This window comes from Dromiciops gliroides, chromosome 3 (genome assembly GCF_019393635.1).
Source record: "Dromiciops gliroides isolate mDroGli1 chromosome 3, mDroGli1.pri, whole genome shotgun sequence".
NCBI classification, from domain to species: Eukaryota; Metazoa; Chordata; class Mammalia; order Microbiotheria; family Microbiotheriidae; genus Dromiciops; species Dromiciops gliroides.
Window position 1 is genome coordinate 347,567,684 of NC_057863.1, and position 19,056 is coordinate 347,586,739.

Here is a 19,056-nt window from a genome sequence, read left to right on the forward strand (position 1 = left end):
CTCTGGAAAACAACTTGCTATTATGCATATAAAGTGACTAAAAATACTCATACCCTGTGACCCATACATTCCACTAATAAGGGTTATACCTCAAAGAAATCATGAGAATCACCTTTTTGTGATAGCAATGCACTGGAAAAAGGTAGCTGCTCATCAACTGGGGAATGGCTAAACAAACTGGTATATGAATGAAATGGCATATTACTGTGCTAGAAGAAACAATGAATGTTGACTACAGAGAAATTTTCTACATTAACTGTTACAAGACTGAAGTAAGTCGAGTTAAGAAAACAATATACACAACAACTACAACACAAAATGGAAAGAAGCCCTACCACACACAAAAATCAAAACTGAATGTAATGACAAAGAACAATCAAGGCTTGAACGAATAAATTTTTAAAGACATCCCTATCCAACCCTCCTGTAGAGAGAGGTAGGAGGTCTAACATGTGTGGTCCACTAAACACATTCTAAGACTTCTCCTGATATTGTTGATCAGTTATACTGTTACTTCTTTTTCTTTTTTTGTCTTTAAAAAATATTACATTATCTGGAATAGCTCTCTAGAGGGGAAGGATAAGGAGAGGAATATTAGGAAAATTTATGATGCTGTTAAAAAAAAGATATCAGTAAGAACCTATCAAAAAGACAGAAATAACTTACTTATTTAGTGTCACCATAGCCACCTACCTGCCTCTCAACACAACTTGGAAGTCAGTGATTAAAATTCGCCCAGTAAGACAAAATACCACTAAGCCTATCTGTCACTGCACCCTAAAGTCATCCGGGCTTTATTAACTGCCCTCCTACTACTACCCCCTCCAGATGCACTGTTATTCCCCTTTCACTTCCACCTCTGTCTGACCTGACAATAGAAGCCCAGAATCCCTTCACCTTCCTATTTGCCCTGCAACTGCCCCCTTGACTGGTAAGGCCCTTCCATGTGCTCTGTGGCTGAACCTTCTTACTTGCATTATCTCTCCCCAAGTAGAAAAGAAGCTTTCTAAATAGGTACTTTTTTGTTTGTATCCTCAGCACTAAGCATAGTGCTTGGCACATAGAAATAAGTGCTAAATAGATGCTTTTTCATCCATTCAGCTATCCTTAAATCTTATTTAAATCTTCTATGTGTAGTAGTGCTATTTTCTCAGAGTGGTTATTACAAGAACTATGCCTTTTTGTAATTTCAACAGTGTAACATAACAGGAATGTAAATCAGAGGATAAATGACTGGCATATTCATGAACTAATGTGCTCTGGTTATAAATCACAATAAATCATATAAATCTTAAGTTTATCTGTTATGAAAGGGTCAGGGTCCAAGAATTCATATCCTCTGGGGAAAAAAAGAGTTGAGATTCTAGGTAGAGGTTATGAGAACTCCCTTTCCCTTTCTCTTTCTTATTCTGTTCCCTGCCATGTAGAAGCTTCCCTGTTCTCACCCCCACTTAAAGGGCAAAATGTCAATGTTAGAGTCTATTCTAGTACCTGATAATTGCTGCCTTTGCATATGTTAAGACAACCCCCCACACACATATGAAGTATCAAAAAAAAAATCCCTAGTTAATGTTTGCCTATTTACTATATCTAGAAATTGGCTCAGGAGAGTTAAATTATAAATGCAGGGTGGAAATCAACTTAACAGCACATTTGTTGTTTGATGGGTCAAGAAGATACATAGGATCTTCATCTATGTACAGAAAAGACCCTCTTGGCTCTGAATCCAGCCAAATTACTATAGCAGGTAGCTCTTTTTCTGAGAATAATTCCAGTAAATTAAAAGGTCAGACATGGAGTGAGCACCATCCTCCCCCACTTCCTGTTTCCTTTTTTTTTTTTTTTGGGTGAGGGAATTGGAGTTAAGTGACTTGCCTAAGGTCACACAGCTAGTAAGTGTCAAGTGCCTGAGGCCGGATTTGAACTCAGGTCCTCCTGAATCCAGGGTCTGTGCTTTATCCATTGCACCACCTAGCTGCCCCTGTTTGCTCTTTATCCAAGGGTATGCTAAAACTTGTTCTTACCAGTTCCAACTATTAATTATCAGTGTAAGCATTTACACTTTGGAAATAGGTAAACTCTACAAATCAGGGCTTGATTTATTGATTTCTAGACTTAATGTGATAGAGAAAATGTTAATGCAGATTAAGGTCAAAAGTGGGTTCTGTAAACACTATTTTTGGAATTGGTTATTAAACATTTGCCATCAAAGCACTTCCTCCATCTACCCATAAAAAGTCCCCAAATGCAGATCGAAGAATGGAGTTAACTTGCTTTTCCACCAATTATAGCTCTAAAACCCCTAGGAACGAAGAAAAACTGGTAAAAGATCATTGGCACACATAAGAGATGAAACATATCTTGTATAAAAAGCCAGAATTGCATCTTTGTTGGTGGTTTCCAGATACCCCATCCCTGTTTATAAGCTGAAATGGCACCATTAGCAGTTGCTCATATAGAGAAGAGACCCGCTTATAGGTTATGGATGAAAAAACTTGTAGAATTATCCCTCTTGAGGCTCTGGGTCAGCTGTGAAGAATAATCTCATAAATCTCATTTGGATTTATAAAGTTTTTGATGGGGCTCTTTCCTACCCTGGAAACTGATTAAATTTTTTTTAAAGCCCCATTTAAAGAAGAATTTACCATTTGATGTAGAAAATAAAATAGGTTGAAGAATTTGGTCAATATTCTGTTTCATTTCAAGAAAAATCCTATGAACCAAGAAAAAAATTAATTTGCATGGCTAAGGAAGGAAAATGAGACAGGAATGACATTTAATATTATAATAAACTTTAAAAACAGATATTTTAAACCTGAATTGAGTTAATAAGTTATATTTGCCATTTGTTTAAACTAAAATTAGTAAGCTAAATATTATTTTTAAAACGAGAGGAAAAAAACAACTCAGGAAGTTACCTAAGTTGAAGAATGTATTTTTCAGATATTCTACCTTGCTGTTACAACAAACTGACCCCCCCCCCACCCCCTGCAACAGTACCCAAGACATTTGCTTGGGGGAAAGGGAGAACCAGAATTCAAACTTTAATAGAGAATTGGATTTTGCACACATGAAGGGATCAAATTATATAAGCTCAGCAAAATATTGATGAGTGTCTATTATCTGCAATATTTTGTTTTCTACATTGTAAAAATCTGGATTCTTTAAAGTAGATGTCAGAATAATTTTAATCACACAAAAATTAAATGCATAAACATAACTCACATTCAATAATATGAATGGATGAAAAACCAGCTAATTCATAAAATCAAAACTAAAAATTGATCACTGAAGGTAATTAGCTAAAGCTCTTTTTGTTGTGGACAAGAATTTGAAACTATGGGGATATCCATGAATTGAGGAATGGCTAAACAAGTTATGGTATATGAATGTGACAGAAAACTATCGTGTGGGAAAGTGGGAAAGAAGTGATGAAGGAGATGGTTTAAAAAAAACCTGAAAAGACCTGTATAAACTGATGCAAAATAATGTAAGCAGAACCAGGAGAACAATCTACACGGCAACAACAATATTATAAATATAATCAACTTTGAAAGACTTAGTAACTTTAGCAACACAATGACATCACAATTCCAAAGGACTCATGATTAAACATGCTATTCACCTCCAGACAGAGAATTGATAGATTCAATAGTGCCCTTTTTCTCTTGGGGGGGGAGGTTGGAAAGGGAGAACATGACTAATGTGGACATGTGTTTTGCACGACTATACAAAATTATAATGGGTTTGGGTTTTTTTGCCTTCTCAAGGGGCCAGGGAGGGGAGGGGTGCAAAATGGAGAAAATTTGGAACTGGAAAAAAAATTCAAAGTATTTGTATTTTATAAAGAACACCCCCCAAAGTAATTAGCTAATACTTCAGTCTAGGGAGAACTTATACCATGAATGGGGCAGTAAGGTGGTGCAGCGGATAGAAAGTTACGCCTGAAGTCAGGCTCATCCTCCTGAGTTCAAATCTGGTCTCAGACACTAGCTGTGTACCCCTAGGCAAGGCACTTAACCCTGTTTATTTTCAGTTCCTCATCTATAAAAATGAACAGGAGAAGGAAATGACAAACCACTCCAGAGTCTTTGCCAAGAAAATTCCAAATGGGGTCACAAAGAGTCTGACTGCCTGAAATGACTGAACCATAACAATATCCATGAATGGGGTGTGGTGAGCCAAGAGTAATAACTACTAAAAGCAGGAAAATTCACCTGACCATTGATAATAAATGAGTCTTATTACTTAAGTAAAAGTACATAAAGCTCTTATACATACAACTAAATCCTACAGTGTGAATTACTAGCAACAAAATTCACAATGAAATGTAATTAACTCTTATTCCTCACCCTTTCTGGGTAATTAATGTTGAAAAGGAGTCGTGGTCTAGAGTTCTAATGCTCAAAATTTCTGAGCTTACACAAAGCAAATTAGCTTAAAACAACAACTACTCAGGGGGCAGCTAGGTGACACATTGGATAAAGCACCAGCCCTGGATTCAGGAGGACCTGAGTTCAAATCCAACCTCAAACACTTGACACTTGCTAGCTGTGTGACCCTGGGAAAGTCACTTAACCCTCATTTCCCTGCAAAAAAAAAACCCAAAACAACAATAACAACAACTCCAGAATGAACACTGAGGACAGGTGTGAGAATTTCCCTATATAATTACTCGTTGAAATAAATTACTGGGGACAACCACAGAATCTTAGTAGAATCACATGGTATAAAATCTAAAATGGGTCTTTCAGAGCATTAAACCAATGCATCCTTTTATAAATGAAGAAACTATTCTTCACAGACCACAAGACCACAGGAGAAAAGATTAGAGTCATTTAAGAATACTGTTAAAGAGAGGTATCAAAGGTAAAAAAGCCAGGAGTAACTTGAGAAAACTATTAAAAACACTGGAAGATTAACACACAATAGAAAAAATTTAAACGCCATTTCATTCAGCTAAAGGCAACAAAAAAGAAACATGAAGAATAGAATCTGAAAAAAACAAAAACAAAAGCCTATCAGAAATTCTTGATATTATTCAACAACTGAAAAGAAAAGCCAAAAGGTTAAAAGGATACAAGCAAAGTAGCACCCCCCCCCCAAATCAACAACTAAAAACTGTATTATGAGCAGACTGTGAAGCAAAGACATTAGAGGAGAGAGTGGAGAAGATACGGGAAGATTTCTGGCCATCTATACGATTGAAAGAAGTCTAACATAGGGGCAGCTAGGTGGTGCAGTGGATAAAGCACCAGCCCTGGATTCAGGAGGACCTGAGTTCAAATCTGGCCTCAGACACTTGACACTTACTAGCTGTGTGACCCAGGGCAAGTCACTTAACCCCCATTGCCCCACAAAAACAAAGCAAAAAGAAAGAAATCTAACACAACAAAAATACAAATTGTATCAAATATGAAACAAATCTTATGTACTATGAATGTAACAAATGATAGAAATGTTATATCAAGGGAGATGGCTAAAAATTTAGTTTCTCTACAGGGGGACAGATAAGATCCACATTATTGTTTCAAAGGCTTCATGAATGTACATGAATTATGAACAAAAAATGTTACCAGCTTTTTCTGGTAACCTAATCCCACATTTCTCAATAGGTGGTATCATTTATTAGCAAAAGATGAGAATACCAGACCTGTCCAAATATAGATAAATTAATTGTGTTTATTTGCTTTATACAAGGCATAAAGAGCTTGCAAAAAACTCATAAGATAACAGTGAGGAGACAAAAAGGTATGCCAAAAAAGTCTGGGGTGATAGGAGATATTAGCAAGAGATAAAAAGTAAATTATTATCAACTGAATAATTACTGAACAAAACATCAAAAGGAAAAAAAAACATCAAAAGGGACTATAGCATTTATGCTGCTTTTATTAATTATCAGAAAGCATATTATCCAGATTAGCAGTCAAGGTTTCATCATAATACAAATATATCAAACAGACTCAAGCATATTGAGAATGATCAAGTAGGGGGCAGCTAGGTGGCGCAGTAGATAAAGCACCGGCCCTGGAGTCAGGAGGACTGGAGTTCAAATTCGGCCGCAGACACTTGACACTTACTAGCTGTGTGACCCTTGGCAAGTCACTTAACCCCAATTGCCTCACCAAAGAGAGAGAGAGAGAATGATCGAGTATTAGATGTACATATGTTCATAGACAACATCAACTTATACAGCTATAATGTATACACACTAAATAACTAATTCATCCTGTGAAAACTTTCTCTAACAATATTGAATATCACTTGAACTTGATTAGTATAAAAATTCTTATGGGGTAGCAAGGAGGAACAGAGACTGAAGACTTTGAGATTGAATGTAGCAGTCAAATTCAATCCATAAATAAAAGTGATAATATACAAATACCTTTATCTTGTCCAGGAAAGAAAAATGTAGAATAAAGCAATCAAAGAGAAAGGTTCTTAAAAGGGTGCCTGGTGTCCTAACATAAAAATTTAATGGAAAAAATACATTTAGAGCAATTGACACCCGTGCAATACCAGTCATTTTATTTGTGTGTATGTCTGTGTATATCTGTGTATATCTGTATGTCTGTGTGTATGTATATACACACACACAGACACACATGCACATTTGGCATAGTAAAACAGACAACAGATTGAGTTGTGCAAACAAAAACCTAAATGATGATCTGGAAAACACAGGGCCTATCACCCAAAGTCAGCAATAGAAAAAGGAAAATCCATTCATACATAGAAGATGATTGATGGATGTTCTCGGGGTACACAATAAACAATAAATAAAATTTACAAAAACACTTTTGGGACAAAGAGACCTCACTCACACAGCAAAAGTAAAGGTCGACAACAGAATTAAACCACTGTATAGCTTTAAGTAATTTATGACTTGATGGAACCAATAAAATGTCTAAGATCAAAGAAGGAAATCAAAAGGTGCTCCATGGGTGCCACCCACAGAAATTCAATTAACTTACAACACTTACAAGATATCTCTGGCAACAAAGAAGCAACAAAAAAATGACTGAGTCATACAGGTTTGTTTTTGGTTTTGATTTTTTAATAGAAACAGGTTTATAATGACAATTTCGAAACAAGTCATTAACTCTAGAAATTTCAGAAGGGTTATTTATCCTTAAGAAGCCCAGATTGTAAAAAAATGAAGATTACCTAAGGAAACACTAGAAACTGCATCACATATCACTGAAGTATGCAGAAATTTAGCACCTACTGAATTTGCATCAAAACAACCTGGTTGCTGGAAAAATGTCACTATCTAACAATTGTGGACCTAGTGCTGCATCAAATTGTTCTCTCACTCCTCAACCCTTTGCAATATGGCTTCCAAATTCATCACTAAGCGCTAAAATGAAACTGCTCTCTCCCAAGTCAGGAATGATCATTTCTTTGCAAATCTGACATTTTGTGACAGTCCAAATCATTTCATGAAATATAAGAGTTTAGCCACAGTCTCATGGAGTTTAGCCATTGTCTCATGTGGAAAGTCAGACATTCACGGACACACTCTCTTTCTGCTGTGCAGGCCTCCTCTCCAGTCTTAGATGAAAAGAGGAATAAGCCCTTCCTCTCTGATCACCAGCTGCCTAGCTCCTGCTCCCTGTGCCCCAATGAAAGGCTGCTATAGGCTGACAGAGCAATTTCCATCTATGTCAGCACAAGGCAACTGCCACCTCCTGCAGCCAGTCTGATCTCCCAACCATGATGTAGAGAACCTCCAGTGCAAAGAGGAGCATCCCTTCCTTTGACCTCAGGCCTTCTATTTCTTGTTGCACCTGTCCCTTGAGGGAAGAGGAAGAGGAGAACCAGTGGGGAGTAGGACTTCCAACTGCTGTGCTGCAGATTCAACCACCATCTCCAGCTACCCCACCTCCCACCTTATCAACAGCCTTCAGAGGAAAGTCAGTAGTGAAATGGGGCTTCCCAGGTCACTCTGTGCCTTCCAGCTCATGCTACACTTGTCTCCAGCCCAAACTCCAGCCTCTTCTGGAAAGAAGAGTGGAACCTTACACTTAATGATAAACACACTCTTATGCTACACATGCCAGTGACTGAACTCTTTTTTTTTTCCTTATGTGTGTGTTTTTTTCCCAGGGCAATGAGGGTTAAGTGACTTGCCCATGGTCACACCATTAGTATGTATCAAGTGTCTGAGGCTGGGTTTGATCTCAGGTCCTCCTGAATGCAGGGTCGGTACTTTATCCACTGCGCCACCTAGCTGCCCCAAGTGACTGAACTCTTATAGGCCATCAACCAAACCCCACTCCCCATTCTCTACCATGCAGTTCCTTATTCTGATCCCCAAAATTCTAACCAATCTTGTCTCTGTGCCTCCTGAAATGTCTGTTCCATAGGTAGCAAATTTGCCTTCATTCTCAATCTTTTCCTCTCCTACTCCTTCCATCTTCTAGGTGTCAGTGAAACCTGGATGCCTTGCAATGACACCACCTATCTGGCTACTCTAACATGGACTACCGCCTCACTAATTTCCCTCAGTTCACTGGTCCAGGCAGAGGAGTTGGAATACTCAATTGCACTCCATTGCCACTTCTAGGTTCTATACATTGCTCTATCACTAACATCTGAGGTTCACACAATTCATACAAAACCTGATATCACCTCATCTGATCATAATCTATTAGCTTTCCACCTCTCCTTATGCCTTCCTTTACAAAACCCTACTCTTTGTCCACATTGTGATCTCCAATCCCTCAAGACAATTTCAGAATTCTTTAACAGGGAGATGGGACATTTATGGGTGACAGCAAGATTAAGAGTATGACCATCTTTGTGTGGAGCTGAAGTGGGAAAGAGGAATAGGTCATAGAAAGTGAACAGGCTGAGAAATTAAGTGATGGGGGGTTCAGGGAGAGTCAGTATCTATGTTCAAATCCCCAGGAGTTGGGAAGGAGAGTAAAATCATGACTTAAGTACTGCACTCAATGAGGAATGTAGGGGAGTGACTTGAAGGTCTGTAGACAAGAACTTACAAGATTTCATTAAAGTTGTAGATATGAACTGTTAAATATGACACACCAGTCTTTGATTCTGTTTCAATGAGAAGAAAAAATAATCCTTCATAGAACTACAGCAGAATGGAGCAAAGGTGAGGCTGGAGAACACACTAACTACCTGAATTATGCATTGTGTTCCTTTGACTACTGAAATTTGATAATTAATTTTAATAGACTGCAAAATTTCAGCAGACTCTTTCTTAAGCCTAGCCACCATAAAAGGACTACTTGATAAATTTACAGATCAGGAAAAATGTAGTTATAGAAAGACCTTCAAACACGTGGTAAGAAGAGAGGATTTAAACTTGCTTTCTGGTGACAATTATTTGGGCAAAGTCCTTAGGAAAGAATAAGTGTGGCTGGAGTTTGTTGTTTGGCCTTCATTCTCGAAGATGATGACATCTTGACTTGCAGGTGAATTGGATTTAAGTGAGGCAGAGCTGTGCAAAGTCATCAGCTTCACTCTCTCCTCCAGAGTCATCAGAGTCCAGTGGCAAGACACAGGTCAAGGTGACTGGCAATGGCTCCTGCTGGAGCCTGCTGTGTAGTGAGGAAGCCCAAGGTTTGGTCTAACTCTAACAACTACTGGCTATGTGATCCTAAGCCAAGTCATTTAACTTTTCAGTGGCCAGACAACAAAGGAGATGCTGATAAGTACTGATAGAGGGTTTTGTCTCATTGGGAGTACCCTATGTCAATGAAACTATAGGTCTGCTCTGCCCCCTGCTCCCAATCCATAAGATTGTCTCAGAAGATTTGGCTAAATTCATTAGTACAATGCTAGTAGTTTTTAAAGTAGTCTTTCTTTGGTATACAGATGCAATTGACTCAGTGTTGGGTCAGTTTCCTCTTGGTTGGCATATATCATTCTTGGTGAAGACAAGAGGGTACCTCGGACTTCAGGAGCTGAGACTCAAGGTCAGCATGGCGAAATCATGCTGCTACTTTAGAACTAGTGGAATCAGACTGTGGAACTTCTTATCTTCAGCAAACTCAGCTAAGTTCTACCAACAAACTGAAAGTAACTCTAGTCTAACAACTAAGGATATCATCATTCTGGGAGAAATCAGTAAATTATGAGGAAGAGATTGGAGTGATTCTCTTAAGATTTAAGGCATATACTACTTTAGTGACAGTAGGTAAAATCCCCAATACAATCTAGGTAGAGGTCCATTTTTAGATTTTCTGAAAGGACTCATATGACTAGGAGGAAATCTGAGAAGCAACCCCTTAATATTTTTCCCTTGTCCCTAAGAACTCTGAATCTTGTAACTAGGCAGAGAGCCAAGGAAAAATAGTTACAATTTAGTATGAAATGGGGAGGAGTATAACATCCAAGTTTGAGAATACTGATTTGTGGGATTAAAACTGGAAAGTACAAGCTATAATGTAGAGCCCTTTGGGGAAAATGGTATAGCTGCCTGGCCTGGTCAAGCCTTTCTCAGGTAGCACTGTGTCATACAAAAGTTAAGAGACTAATCTAGTTGGTATACCACTGGAACCTGGTTTGAGTATATCCACCTACACAGAAGACTAGAATTAATTCATTTTGCATAGAGTACACATCTTCTACAAAAGACCAACATAGATGCAAATATGGAGTGAAGAAACAAAGGAATGGCAACAATGCCATAACATACTAGGCTATAGATAAGTCAGAACACCTTCCATCCCAAGAACAGATACCCAAAATGGCAAAACTTCCAACCATATTTATATCTTAAAGTTTCCCTATGCATCATAAGATAGTTCCCAAACTTGTTCTTCTAGGATCTAGGATCCAGAAGAAGACTGGTACTACTGGGCTGAGTTTGATGGTCATTGTGTTAAAACTGGATGTTTGCTTATTCCTTAAGTCTCCTAGGACATAAAGTTTGCTCCTTCATAAGTAAAGAAAAGGTGGTCAAAAGCTGTGAATAAACAGTTCTCAAAAGAGAAATCATAAATTATTTAAAATCATTAATAAGTTATTAATAATCATATGAACAATGTTCCAAGTCACTAATAATATGAGAAATGAAAAGTTTTACCATACACTTGGGAATTTGGAAAAGATGATAAAATATGAGAATAGTCAATGCTAGAAGGGTAGGCATATCTAGTGCATTGTTGGTGGAATGGTGGATTAATATAACCATTCTGGAAAGTAATCTGGAATCATGCAAATAAAATAAGTAGAAGATACACACCCTAGGACCTAGACATTCCACTACTAGGCACATACCTCAAGGAGATAATCATAAAAACAAAGTTCCTATATACACAAAGTATTTATAGCATCATGGTTTGATGTAGCAAACAACTGAAAACAGAACAGATGCCTATTTATTTGGGAATAGCTAAATAAATTATACTACATACACATGATGAACTATTATAATGCTTTAAGAAATGACAAATATGATGAACATAGAAGCATGGAAAGACTTATATGAACTGATGGAAGAGTAAAGTAACAGAGGCAAGAAAACAAAATACACCATACCCAAAACAATCAAAAGTGAATGCTGCAGAATTACAAATAACAAGCACAGTCCCAAAGAAAAGATATGAGAAAATCCTTCCACCCAACTACTTTGCAGAGGCCATGGGTATGAAACATTGAATATATTTGTAGACATTTTCAAAAAATTGGGCAGTTTGATTTTTATTATCTTTACCTTTTTTTTTTTTCAGTTTTCTGTTCCTTTAAAAAATACTGTTACATAGGATGGACATGTGGAGAGATGAGATAAATACTAAGAAAAACTGCGGCAATATAAAAATAAAGGATATTAATAAAAATGCATTTTATAAATAAGTGAATAGTGTGCTTAATACCATCTGTTCCTCTTCTACCCTACCTCCTCAAATTAGTTGAGAACACAACTGAAATTATTTATTCTTTTGATTATCACTGAACAAATCATTTCCATATGGAAAGAGAATACAATCAATTTTGGTTCTTGTTTCAGACACATAGTGACATCAGGAATGACTGTTTAAACTAAAACAAGTACCCACATGGAATTACTGTGAGTCATTAACCAAACTGTACAAGTATGTGGTGTTGTTGGTGAGTAACTATTTAATAACCCCTACACATCTACCAACTGAAATAGTGCTACAAAATGTCATCTGGATGGCAAAGAATAACATGAAAGGAATCTTAAATAGCTCACAGCTCACTGTAAAAGCAAATTCCCTTATAAAAGAAGGAAAGTACTGAAAGAAGTAAGCTAGGGTTGACCAACACAATATAAATATAATTAGTAGTTGTGGTATCACAAATCACAAAAAATCTAGGTCAAGATTACTTAAGTCAGAGCATCTAAACCAGTTCAAGATTGTTCCAATTTGTTCGCCTAATACTCTCTATTAAGTAGAGAGCTGTCTATCTCATATTTCTTAGATTTCGCTTTATCTATCCCTAGTAAATAGAAAGGTGAGTGTTCAGGAAGGGTAAGAAAAGAATAACAGCAAAAATTTGTATTTATGTAGCCCTTTGAAGATTTGCAAAACAATTTATATACATGATCTGATTCAACAATATCAATTAAATAAAATTTACTGTATTTTTACCTAAGCCTCTCCTAGATCCATTTAAATAGCCAATAGTTTTCTGGTTTTTTTTTCTTCATCATCAAAGACTAATGAATATGAATTGTTTTAATATCTTTGTGTAAATCCATTTTAGAACTAGGACTGTTTTGACATTCTCCAATTTCATGTGCCAGAGTTCTAATGCTTCATTATCAAAAATATCCAAAATTGATCCTTCTAAGCAAGAAGCAGAAACAAAAGAACAGCTGCAGGTATACAAACCAAGATCTGGGCCAAAGGGATGGGAAGAGCCTCCAAGGTAAGGACACTAAGTAAGAACCCTGGATATATTGGAGGAGTCATGTCCAGAACCTATGTTTGTTTTTTTAAGAGTGACAGTGATGATGACTATACATGGGATCAAAGTAAATTTTATTTGTTTAGAACCTGTAATTCTTATCCATCATTAATAATCATACATAGTATCAATCTTACAAATAGAAAGAATAACACAATCATTTATGTAGTGTCATCTTTGGGAGGAAAGGATTTAAGGTTTAAAAATAGGGAAACTTCAGGAGCAGCTAGATGGCGCAGTGAATAAAGCACCCACCCTGGATTCAGGACGACCTGAGTTCAAATCTGGCCTCAGACACTTGACACTTACTAGCTGTGTGACCCTGGGCAAGTCACTTAACCCTCAATGCCCTGCAAAAAAAAAAAGGGCAACTTCATTCATACTCACAAATTACACACTGTATTATCCTGAATGTGCATATCTATAACATCATACATTTTCTCATAAATAATTTCTTATATACATTGCTATTTCATTTAATCTTCTGTGTACTCAAAATAGAGCAGTTCCACTTTTTTTTTCCCAGATGCGGTACCAGGGGCCGTAGAATGGATCAGAAATGGCTGGGCACAGCATGTTGTTCAGATTCACTTCAGTGGCCAGGGAGCAGTTCCACTTTTACATATTACTAGGATACAAGAATATAAGTGCATGGATCCACATGGGGTGTTAACATTTAAAAAGAAAGGGGTATATTTTAAACATATTGTAATATTAGTACAATTTGATAGTACATGTGAATGTGTAACAAAAGAAACTTTCACCTATACCACGCTATCATTTCCAGATACTTGATGTGGCTAAATATACTCACCTGTAATATGAAATATGTAGGTGCCAAATTTAATATGTGGAGAGTTAACTGGGTGGCTCGCTGTAATAATGGGGTTCGGAAAACAATGAGGGACCTGTAGGTCTAAAGCTCCCTCCCCTCTGAACTGCCTTTTTAGATATTTCTCCCAGGCCAATAAGAAAGGAGCTTAACAGCCTCTTTTCTACAAATGAATCAGGTTTTATTAATGGGAATAAAATACACAGCAAAGGTAAAATTAATAAAGTCAAGGATAAGGAAATAGAGAAAAAAGAAAATGGATAATCCCCCTAACTCTTAACAAAAGCTTATACAATCCCCAAATTCGCTTCTAGCTCAGCTAATTCAAAGAGCCAGGCTCATTTTATTAACTCACCACCTGGGGTCTGTAGCTTCAATGGGAAACAGCTATGTAGCCAGGGCCCATAGGACAAAATGCCAGGAAAAACCTCTCTCTCATCCCCTCCCAGCAGTTCACCTACTGGAAAGAGACAGAGCTCCCCTCAGTAAGCGTTTACTCTCCCTCCCCCAAAAGGGAGGTCCTTCAAACTGCCTGTGGAGAGTGGTTCCTCTGCTGACATCAGCTGCATACATCACTCAGGGCAGGCCAGGTGTGACCCATCTCCAATCAGTCTGCCAAATTCCATTATTTTACCACATTCCCCCCCCCCTTTGTTTCTTTGAGGAACATGGAGTGTTTCCTTGATGAAACAGATATGTTTGGAAAGATAAAGTATTACAAAATTATGTAGGGCCTTAAATACCAAAGGACCCAATAAATTATTACCGAACATTTCTAAAAACTGTCGTGATAAATCTGTGATGAAGAAAGAAACCGGGGCACAAAAGTCTGAGCATAAACTATTTATTGGTAAGGCTAGCCATTACCAACAATAGAGGTCATTGATTGCTCAGTGATGAAAGACCACCCATACAATCAGAGCATCCTTTTACACAGTTTGGTTGTATAAGTTCATTATATAATGTCAACTAGTACCAACTAAAGTAGGATCATGATTGGTCCATAATTATGTTGACTTGCAACAGGGGTCTTCCAGAGTACATAATGAGATAGAATTAGTCAACACCCTTTGGAAACTCCCCAACTCAATACTCATCTGTACGAGAGAAACGGAGTGCCAGGAAAAACATCTCCTGACCAAGCTGAATCACCCTCCTTTATCTTATCTTCTTCAAGAGACATAATTGCTCAGTTACATGCATAGTCTCCTATCAAGTATCACACTACCAAGGCCTACACAAAATAGTTCTATATCTAAGCCTTTAGAAATTGGTTATAGTGGTTACTGCTGTGATTAATAAAACTCTTTATAAAATAGAATTTTATTTTATTTTTTTCCAATTACATTTAAAGATAGTTTTCAACATTCATTTTTATAAGATTTTGATTCCAAATTTTTCTTGCTCCCCCTCCCTCCCAAAGCCAGCAAGCAATCTGGTATCAGTTATATATAACAGTCATGTTAAACATACTCCCACATTAGTCATGCTGTGAGAGAAGAATCAGAACAAAAGGGAAAAAAAACAATAAAGAAGAAACCAAAAATCACAACAACAACAGTAACAAAAGTGAAAACAGGATGCTTCAATCTGCCTTCAGACTCCATAGTTCTTTTTTTGGATGTGGAGAGCATGTTTCCATCATGAGTCTTTTGGCATTGTCTTGGATCATTGTATTGCTAAGAGCTAAGTCTATCATAGTTGATCATTACACAATGTTGCTGTAACTGTGTTACATTGTTCTTTTGGTTCTGCTCACTTCACTCAGCATCAACTCATGTAAGTCTTTCCAGGTTTTTCTGAAATCTGCTTGCTCATTATTTCCTACATCACAATAGTATTCTATTACATTCATATGCAACAACTTGTTCAGCCAATTCCCAATTGATGGGGATTTCCTCGATTTCCAATTCTTTGTCACCACAAAAATAGCAGCTATAAACATTTTTGTACATGTAGGTTCTTTCCCCTTTTTTTATGATCTCTCTGGGATATAGACTTAAATAGTGGTATTTCTGGGTCAAAGGGTATGTAGAGTTTATAGCCCTTTGGGCATAGTTCCAAATTGCCCTCCAGAATAATTGGATCAGTTCACAACTCTATCAACAATGCACTAGTGTTCCAATTTTCCCACATCTCCAACATTTATCATTTTCCTTTTTTATCATATTAGTCAATCTGATAGGTATGAGGTGGTTTTAATTTGTATTTTTCTAATCAATAGTGACTGAGAACATTTAAAAAAAATATGACTATAGATACCTTTAATTTCTTCACTTGAAAACTGCCTGTTCATTTCCTTTGACTATTTCTCAATCGGGGGATGACTTGTATTCTTATACATTTTATTCAGTTCTTTATATATTTGAGAAATGAGGCCTTTATCAGAAACATTGACTATAAAAATTGTTTCCTAGATTTCTGCTTTCCTTCTAATCTTGTTTGCATTGGTTTTGTTTCTGCAAATCCTTTTTAATTTAATGTAATCAAACTGATTCATTTTGCATTTCATGATGTTCTCTATCTCATCTTTGGTCATAAATTCTCTCCCTCTCCATAGATCTGACAGATAAACAATTCCTTTCCTTTTCCTTCTAATATGCTATATCACCCTTAACGTCTAAATCTTGTACCCATTTTGACTTGACTTTGGTACATAGTGTAAGATGTTGGCCTATGCCTAATTTCTGCCATACTATTTTCCAGTTTTCCCAGCACTTTTTGTCAAATAGGGAGTTCTTATCCCAGTAATAAAACTCTTAACTATTAATCAATCAATAAACAATTTCAGAGAAGGGAGAACAAAAACAGATGCATGGATAAAGAAGAGAATTCTAACATCAGCATGAAGAATTGGTTGGAGAGAATAGAACTAGGAAAATTAGTTCTGTATCTGGGTAAGGACTTTGAAATATAAACCCAGGAGCCCAGAGAAACAATACAAGGTAATTTTTTTGGTACAATTGTTAGGAGATATTTGATAACGTAGTGTTAATAAGTGTCTCTTTGAAACTTAATACTTTGAAATGGTATGGAATTAGTTAATGTTTTTAAAGCACAGGAATTGGGGTTGTAATAATTTTACTCTGAAGGTTTTAGGAGGAGAAAAAGAATGGATTAAGGAATACACAAGTGGAGAAAGGAGAAAGGAGTGGAACTTGTTATTTCTCATACTTGATGTGTTCATGAGAAGAATATACAAACATGGAGGGATGGATGAGTTGTCGTTCAGTCATTTCAGCCATGTCCAACTCTCCATGATCCTATTTGGGGTTTTCTTAGGAAAAGATACTAGAGTGGTTTGCCATTTCCTTCTCCAGCTCATTTTCTAGATGAGGAAAACTAAGGAAAATAGGGTTAAGTGACTTGCCCAGGCCCACACAGCTAGTTGGTTTCTGGGGGCACATTTGAACTCAAGATCTCAAGATGAGTCTTCTACCACCTAGCTACACTAGTTCCTCTGTCTCTTCAAAATAAAATAGATAGGGAGGAAGAGAGGGAGGGAGGGAGGGAGGGAGGGAGGGAGGGAGGGAGGGAGGGAGGGAGGGAGGGAGGGAGGAAGGAAGGAAGGAAGGAAGGAAGGAAGGAAGGAAGGAAGGAAGGAAGGAAGGAAGGAAGGAAGGAAGGAAGGAAGGAAGGAAGGAAGGAAGGAAGGAAGGAAGGAAGGAAGGAAGAAAGGAAATCAGCCTACACTTCTGGTAATTCTCAATTCATATCTTGCTGAAGCCTAGCTTGTAGAATCTTAAGCATAACCTTGCTGGCACGTGAAATGAGCATAACTGTTGGAAAATTCGAACTTTCTTTGGCATCACCCTTCTTTAGAACTGAGACATAAAAGATCTTTTCCAATCCAGTAGCCACTGTTGAGTTTTCCAAATTTGCTGTCATTTAGAGTGCAGCACTTTAACGGCATCACCTTTTAGGTTTTTAAATAGCTCCGCTGGGATTCCATGACCTCCATTAGCCTTATTGTTAGCAATGATTCCTAAGGCCCACTTGAATTCATTCTCCATGATGTCTGGCTCTAAATCATTCTCCATGGTTATCTGGCTATCAATGATAAGATCTTGTTTAGTTCTTCTGTATATTCTTGCCTCCTCTTCTTAATCTCTTCTACTTCTAAGTTTCTACCATTTCTGTCTTTTATAATGCCCATTTTTGCATGAAACATTCCCATGATAGATAACATTTCCTTGATGAGCTCTTTTGTCCTTCCCATTCCATTATTTTCTGCTATTTCTTTGCACAGATCATTTAAGATAATCTTATCTCTCCTTCCTATTCTCTGGAATTCTGCATTCAGTTGAATATATCTTTCCCTTTTTTTCCTTCTTTCCTCAGCTATTTGTAAAGTCCCATCAGACAACATTTTACTTTCTTGCTCTTCTTTTTCTTTGGAATGTTTGTTGTTGCTGCCTCCTGTACAATATTGTGAACCTCTGTCCATAGTTCTTCATACGCTCTATCTACCAGATCTAATCTCTTAAATCTATTCATCACCTCCACTTTAAATTCATAAGGGATGTTATTTAGATCATATTTCTGATGGCCTGATGCTTTTCCCCACTCTCTTCAACTGAAGTCTAAATTTTACAATAAAATGCTCATGATCTGAGCTCCAGTCAACTGAAGGTCTTGTTTTAAATGACTATATAGAGCTTCTCCACCTCTGGCTGGAGTATATAATCAATCTGATGTTGATGCTGACCATTTGGTTTTGTCCATATGTAGAATCACCTTTTGGGTTATTGAAAAAGAGTGTTTGTTGTGACCAGTGAGTTATCTTGACAAAACTCTGTTAGTCTCTGACTTGCCATATTTTATACTCCAAGGCCAAACTTGCCTGTTACTTCAATTATCTTTTGATTTCCTACTTTAGCATCCCAATTCCCTCTGTTAAATATGACATTTTTTAAATGTTTCTAAAAGATATTGTAAGTCTTCACAGAACTGAGAAACTTTGGCCTCTTCAGTATCAGTGGTTAGGGTATAGACTCGTATGACTTTATGTTGAATGGTTTTCCTTGGATTCAAACAGGTATCATTCCTTCATTTTGAAGACTCTATCCTCTTCTGTTTTCCTCACCCTTTTATTGACTATGAAGGCTACTCCATTTCTTCTAAGGGATTCTTGCCCACAATATTATAAGCAGACCACATCCAGTTTACCTTGGTTCCTAGATTCTACATTCCAGGTTCATATGCACTATTTTTTTTTAAGTGAGGCCATTGGGGTTAAGTGACTTGCTCAGGGTCACACAGCTAGTAAGTGTTAAGTGTCTAAGGCTGGATTTGAACTCAGGTCCTCCTGACTC

The 19,056-nt window shown here is 37.2% G+C and overlaps 1 protein-coding gene across 3 annotated transcripts in view; it reads right to left on the bottom strand.

Annotated features, from left to right (window-relative positions):
• Positions 1–19,056, bottom strand: part of PIK3CB (phosphatidylinositol-4,5-bisphosphate 3-kinase catalytic subunit beta) — a 190,902-nt gene that overhangs the window by 88,368 nt on the left and 83,478 nt on the right. The window lies entirely within an intron of this gene.